Source organism: Macrobrachium nipponense, chromosome 43 (genome assembly GCF_015104395.2).
Source record: "Macrobrachium nipponense isolate FS-2020 chromosome 43, ASM1510439v2, whole genome shotgun sequence".
Classification (NCBI taxonomy): domain Eukaryota; kingdom Metazoa; phylum Arthropoda; class Malacostraca; order Decapoda; family Palaemonidae; genus Macrobrachium; species Macrobrachium nipponense.
Genome location: NC_061104.1, coordinates 45,048,210 through 45,055,874, shown reverse-complemented (window position 1 = coordinate 45,055,874; position 7,665 = coordinate 45,048,210). Strand labels below are relative to the sequence as shown.

At 46.3% G+C, this 7,665-nt stretch overlaps 1 protein-coding gene across 1 annotated transcript in view; it reads right to left on the bottom strand.

The window, feature by feature from the left end:
- The window catches only part of LOC135213709 (N-alpha-acetyltransferase 15, NatA auxiliary subunit-like), a 123,079-nt gene that overhangs the window by 64,653 nt on the left and 50,761 nt on the right, over positions 1-7,665 (bottom strand).

The following is a 7,665-nucleotide window of genomic DNA, read 5'->3' as shown; positions in this document are numbered from 1 at the left end:
TTTGTCTAGATTTGGAAGTTTGGGCCAAACCAATGATAGACTTGTTTTCCACTTCCAGGAACCATCGTCTTCCCCTGTATTGCTCGCCAACCCCACACTCCCTTGTATGGGCCACAGATGCCATGCTGCAAGATTGGTTGAACCTAAACCTGTATGCCTTCTCTCCCTTCTGCTTGATCAGAGAGGTTTTGAACAAGTCCCAAAGGCACAGCAATGCAACCATGACCCTCATAGCACCCTTTTGACCTTTGAGAGAGGGGTTTCTGGACCTTCTTCATCTGCTGGTGAACTTCCCAAGACTGCTTCCTCAAAAATCATCTCTTCTCAGACAACTCCACTTCAGAAGACACCAACAAGGGTTGTCCACTCTTGCTCTGACAGGATTCAGACTGTTCGTAAGCTGGTCAGAGTGAAGGAGTTTTTCAAGAGGAGCTGCAGAAGCTATTGCTTGGTGCAGAAGAAGATCTAACCTCGTCTATGAGGCTAAGTAGTCAGTCTTTTTGACAGTGGTGCCTCAGTCACAATATCTCATCTTCTAAGACCACTGTAACTCAGATTGCAGACTGAGGAATAGGAGAAACTAGTCTTTTTTCGAGCATGAAAGCCTATAACGTATAGCTGTGCTTAGCTCAGTCTTTAAACATAGAGGGATGGCTGGTTCTCTATTCAAACCCCAATATCAAGGACCTGTTAAAAGTTCTTGTGATGCAGCAGCAAAATGTAAAAAGGACAATTCATTGGTCTCCTGGAATCTGGATGTGGTACTAAAATGGCTGACAGGCTCATCTTTTGAGCCCCTTAGGACTGCTTCCCTTAGAAATTTGACTCGCAAGACTCTCTTCCTCTTTGTGTTAGCTACAGCTGGTCAGTGCATCAGCAAACTTCAAGGCATTGACAAGAAAGTGGGTTTCTCTCAAGGGGATGCAGTTTGTTTTTTCACTCCTGGCAAAGAATGAGGACCCGTCCAAGCCCTGTCCTCATTCTTTCACAGTTAAGGATTTAACAGAGATCCTAGGTCAAGAGGAAGAGGAGAGAGTTCTATGTCCAGTCAGTAACCTTTGGTAAGAACCAAGGTTGTTTTTACATCCTACAACTAGTGTTGTTTTCCCCTTTTTTCCATATTTATATTGCTGTCTCTTTCCCTCCACCAAGGGTGTCAATCAGCTAAGTATATATCTGACAGGAAAGTTCATGTACAAAAATGTTATTGTTAGTATACAATAAGGTTTTGTACATACTTACCTGGCAGATATATACGATTGATGGCCCGCCCAGAGCCTCCCTCAGGAGACGGTGGAAGGAAAAATTCTGGCTGGAAAGGAGATTGGTTCTTACATCCGCCACCCAGCGGCGGGTAAGGTAGATCACCTGACCTACCTGTCGCGTGTGCCGCTAGTTTTGAATTCTGTCGTGACGTCAGAGACGTATAGCTAAGTATATATCTGCCAGGTAAGTATGTACAAAACCTTATTGTATACTAACAATAACATTTTCCTGGTCCTCTATTATCCAGTCACTTGCTGGCACTCACACTATTTGAAGGATGCAGTAACTGCATTTAATGATTGCGCTACCCTGGTACCATTGTCGGTGGCTGGGATGGTATTGAGTGAAGAATCATAGGAAGGATTTCACTATCTTTTCACCTTGGTGTAGGGTTTTCGAGTTTTTGGAGAGCCTCGGGGTACATGGTACCTGGAGTATCCACCTATTTTAGTGGATAGGTTATGGTTTTTATCAATTTTTTTCCAGATTAGATGACAGAGTTGTCTGGTTTTTTTTATCTTGGTACTGTCCCTAGGGCAAGGGCACCTTTTGTAAAGTTTGCCAGCCATCGGCCATATCCTTTGCAGCAAAGTTTCCACCTAAGTAGAGGCGACCCATGGCTATACTGCCTCGCCACTACAGGTTAAGATGAACACCAACCTGAGGCAGTATTTACCTGCATTAGCTCTCTTATGAGGTAAGGAAACAACAAGCATTGTATTCAATGCTGGCAGATTATTTTTTTTTCAAAGTCATTTTCGTGCTTTAATGGTTTTGGGTAGATTTTGTCCATTTGTCCCACCTCCATTCGATGTGGGATTCAGCTGTTTAATTACTTGGGAAGTTGCATATATGAATATAATATTTTCATAAGATTAAGTTTCATATACCACCACCCTCCCCTTTCATGAGCATAAGGGCATAAATGAATTGTTTAATGGCTGCTCTATTGTTCCGATGTTCCTCATAGTGGGCTGCAACTGTCACCTTGGTAAAACAATTTAGAAGTGATACCCTGAAAGTCAAATAAGTTGCCACTCAAGGGTAGATACATTAGCTATGTAATTACTTGGTAAGTATATATGAAACTTAATTTTATTATGAAAAATCATGCTGTCATTGTGCTTTTGAGATGCTACCAGATGAAGAGGTTGAATATAACAGAGGTACCAGTAGAGAATGCAGCATCTGAAAAGATTGAGAGACTTAATAAGCACATCACAGCAGGTAGTTTTGAAATTACAATTTGATTAAAGAAAGTTTGTCATTTTTGGACCTTTTTGCAGTGACTCCACCTTAGAAAACATTAAATTGTTCATAAACGAAACAAACCTTCGGTCTTAACATTAGGATTTACTAGCGCCAAGCTGGAAACCGGTAGAATTAAAATTACACTTGTGAGATCCAGGGACTAATGGCATCTATACCAGGTCACGGGGCATGTATACCCAGAATGCCCACGGCTACCTGTGACCCACCAGTTATTTTCCTACCGCCTTTAAGATAAGACGTGTTACTGTCTATCTCATTTAAAGCCGGTTTTTCAGTTTGCCCGTTCTTTATCCATTTCATTTTTTTATTTTTCATTCCTTTTCTTTCTCCAAGTGTGATCAGTGTGTGGTAAGAGTGTATACGTGGTATGATGGAGAATTTTGCCTCAATATCGGGATCGTCTACCGTTTCGAAGAGGAGACAAAGGAAATGCCCAGGAGTCAGTGGCTTTCCATGTTCTAGGTTCCTAACTTCGGTGTCGACGGATCCTCATCCAACGTGTAGTAGGTGCAGGGAAAACGTATGTACGGTTACTAATCCGTGTTCTGTTTGTCGCGGTTGGTCGGTGGAACAGTGGAAGAAGTTCTATGGGAAAAGCCAATACAAAAGGAAGGGGGTGACGCCATCTTTGGATGACCAAACCTTACCTTACCGGCTTCTTTTGTATCGGTAATAAACCAGGCTGGCTCCATATGTTCTCCACCTGCTTTTGAATTGTCTCATACCCCTTCGGTTTTCTCCTAGCGGTTCTGTATCGGAAACGTCAGGAGGGGCCTTGGGTAATTTTATGAATAATTTACACTCTCCTTTGTTCCCAGCAAGTAGAGGGGGAGATCCGCCATCTTTGTTCCAGGCTCCTGCTACTCAAGCGCATAGGTTAGATGGTACGTGGTCAGCGCTAGGCCTACCAGGCGTACCAACCTTGGATGGTCTGCTTGCGCATTATATGACGTCACGGTTCCAGCAGGGTCCGGCAGCGCTGAATGTTCCTCATCCCCCTGGGCTTGCAAATTTATGGGAATTAATGCCGCGGCTTCACCATCCCACTCAGTATTTACAGCGATGCAGAACGTGGGAGGTAGTTTTGGCAGCAAACGTGCGGTTTGCCAGCAGAAACCTCTCAGTCTCTCCCTACGAGAGGGATGACGTCACAACATACGTCACACTCCGATATGGCAGGCGTGATGACGTCACAGACCGATTCTCGGGGCCTTTTTTTCGCTGCACCCAGACGCTAATACGCCTTCTGACCCGTCAATGCAAACTGTAATGCAGAAATTACAGGATATAGAGAAGAGAATGAATAAGAGACAAAAAGAAAAAGTGTGATTCGCCTTCTTCGTCTTCTTCCTCTAGTTCGGCGTCATCGCTAAGCTCCGATAACGTCACGGCGAGCGCCAGTCAAGCGTTGGAGGAGGATTCGGGAGTTCCTGGCGGATCCTCGGGCTAAGAGGAGAAGAATCAATTCTTCCTCATTTTCGGACCAAGACTGTCATTTCCAAGTCAGCAAGAAGGTCGGAAAGTCAGTGGCTATTAAGCACAAGGTTGGCAGACGAAGCCGTTCGCAAGAATCCGAACAAGCGAGAGAGGTGACGGCCGGCGAGCTAGCGGCCGAGGCGGAGTTGCCAGTTCGGATCGCAAAAACTGCGATACCTCTGGTAAAATCGACGTTGGCGGCGAAAGGTGCAGCAGAGGATGGAATGCAGGTCCCCAGTTTCGCCCGTAAGGCTGTTCAAAATACGTATGAAGGACGATAAGGCTCCTATTAAAAGTACGAAAAATAGAGAGTTGGCAACCTCGGCGGATACGTTCGTGGAAGGCAGTGTCCGTCTGGATAGAAGGTCGAGGCCGGGCTCGCCGACGCTCGAAAACGATGCCAATACTAATAGAGACGAACTTATCTCTGTCTTAAGGGAGCCTTCATCTTGGAGATCTAGACGAGATTCTCGCTCTAGATCCATGAGCAGAGAAAGAGGAGTGAGACGTTCTCGTTCCCCTGCTGACTATCCGGATCGAGCCAACAGCGGCTAGCAAAGATCAAAGAGACCGCGGCCGTAGGGGCAGGCGGCCGTGGAATTCCGGGCCGTCTGTCAGAAGATAGAGCGAGACAACATCGCTTGTGACGGAGAATGGTACACTAGAGCCGGAGGAAGGAGAAAACAAGAGTTTCTCTGGCCTCGATGCAGAGGTGATTGATTTGATTCGTCAATTCGGAGAAGACAGAAACACCGGCCAGTATGCTTCCTCCTGGAATTGACATGGCATTTGGACTAAAGAGGATACCAAGGTGTCGTATGAATTGCCTTGTTCGAGTCATGCGGAAACGGTCTTGCAACACGTAAACGCAAAGATTGCAGTAGGGATAATTCCTTAAGATCTAATAGATCATTTAAATTTATTCCCCCTCCAATGATAAAGCAAAGGAAATATTATAACGACACCGAGGTCCCTTTTGCTGTCTAGACAAATGAACCCTAATGTTGTAAGGTTAAGGCCTGGATTAACCTTGGATCAGGTTAAAATGAGTGCCCTTCGATGACGTACCAAGAGGCTGCTACGTTAGAAGCAACAGCTTCTTCTGTCTTTCAGGCTGCTTCTTGGTTAGACCTTTGGTCAACAGCAGTGGCGAAAATTGCATCCTCGGAAGCAAACAACAAGGAAAGTAGTGGATGAACCATTGTTCATTAGATTACTACAGTCAGGTTTCCAAGGCGATTGCGTACCTGACAAACGTAAGTGCCAATGTTTGGGCAAATATCCTGCTAATGAGGAGAGATGCAGCATTGGCTAGACTAAGACCGCAATGTGGATTTGGATTCCCGTTAGCAATGAGGAATGGGGATATCTTGGAATCGCAACTGCTGTTGCCAGAGGTCATACTGGAAGAGGCGATAGATAGAAGAAGGATGGACACTAACGATAGGTTGGTGCAACAGGCAGTTAGGAAAAACGTCTAACAGTCAAACTACTCTGGAGGGAAGACAACAGCAGATGTCGAAAGAAGACAGTGAGACATAGCATCCCTAATAGAGTCACAAGACCCTCCTCCCCAAAGAGGATAACTCATCGGCCCTTTCACAATAGAAACAAACGAGAAGGAAGGGGCAATAGGGGAAGAGGGAGAGGCTCAAGAAGATAGGATGGGCGCCTCCCATCACTCGGCCACACCAGTGGAGGGTTGCCTGGCAAATCACTGGAAGGTGTGGCAGGAACTAGGGGCAGAGCAGTGGGTGGTGGATGTTCTCAGGATTGGGTATTTGATCCCGTTCGAGGTAACCCCGCCCCTGACAGATCAACCATTACCCCACACGTCAACTTATGCCACAAATCTCAGAAGGCCACTATTCTGCAGGGACAAAGTGAAGAAGATGATGGAAAAAGGAGCTGTGCAACAAGTATGCAGTCCGACAAAAGGCTTCTACAGCAGGATTTTCCTGGTACAAAAAGCCAACGGGGAGTGGAGGACAGTAATAGACCTGTCAACGCTGAATCTGTTTCAAGATGGAAAACTCCGAAAACGGTTCTACAAGCAGTCAGAATCGGAGACTTTATGCTGACAGTCGATCTAAAAGGACGCATACTTTCAGATACCAGTCCATCAGTCTTCAAGGAAATTTCTCCGCTTCAGTCTTGCAGGGAAAGCTACGAATTCCAAGGTCCTGTGCTTCGGATTGACAACGTCTCCTCAAGTTTTTACAAGAGTGTTCACCCTCGTGTCGGCGTGGGCGCATGCTCAGGGGATCAGGCTAATAAGATATCTGGACGATTGGCTGGTGATAGCAAAGTCCAGGGAGAAATTACTCAGGGACAGGGCGGCCCTCCTGCAGCTTGTCACAGCCTAAGTATTGTGGTGAATCAGCAGAAGTCGCAGTTGGATCCAAGTCAACGTTTGGAATATCTGGGAATGGTGATAGACACAACACAAGCCAAAGTATTCCCGACAGACCAAAGAGTAGAGAAATGCAAACAAGTGGTGAATGCCTGTTTGGGAGAGCAGACACAGCCAGCAAGACAGTGGCAGGTGGTGCTGGGAATCCTAACCTCCCTGGAGAAGCTAGTACCACAAGAAGGAAGCTACACCTTCGGTCCCTACAATGGAGGATGAAGGAGTTTTGGTCACCAACAGTAGATCACCCGTACGAGCAAATTCCTTGGTCAGCAGGAAGTGGAGGAAAGACTTGCTGTGGTGGGTGAACGACGACAATCTGACAGTGGGTTGTCCCCCTTCAACAATCCTCCCCAGTCCTCTTGCTGTTTCGGATGCGTCACTAGAAGGCTGGGGAGCCCATATGGAGGAGTTGATGGTGTCAGCAAATGGAGTTGCAAGGACAGAGAACTCCATATAAACGTGCTGGAGTTGAAAGCAGCTTTTCTGGCTCTACAGGAATTCAGGGAGAGAGTAAAGGGACACTCAGTGGTATTGATGTCAGACAACACCACAGTAGTAGCTTATATAAACAAGCAAGGAGGCCTAGTTTCTCGCAGTTACATGTGATGACAGTTCAACTTCACCAGTGGGCTATAAAGAACCTGGCAGACATCAAGGCCAGGTATATTCCGGGAAAAAGAAACATAGTGGCCGACAAGTTGAGCCGCAGGGATCAGATTCTGGGAACGGGGTGGTCCCTACACCAACAGGTAGTGGACAGGATGCTCATGTTGTGGGAAGGACGATCATAGACCTATTCGCAACCAGGTACAACAAAAGTTGGAAGTGTATTGTTCAGTAGTCCCGGACGCAGAAGGCAGTAGCAGAAGATGCGCTACAACACCCTTGGATATTAGTAGATTGTGCCAAGAGAGTTTACCCTCCATGGAGCAACCTTTCTGTGTCAGCCTCACGTGGAGAGGTACCACCAGTCGGTGAAGTCCCTATCGCTTCAACGGGTGGAGACGGTCAAGTATCTCCTCCGAGCGCGAGGGTTTTCGCAGAAAGCAGCAACTCAGATGGCAGGTAATATCAGAAAATCATCTGCGACAGTATACCAAGGAAAGTGGTCAGCATACTGTGATTGGTGTCGTAGAGGGAACGTGTCTCCACTCGGTACCACTATTCAGCAGTTAGCAGACTTTCTGATATATCTCAGAACAGAAAAAAACAATGTCTGTATCTGCAGTGAAGGGGTA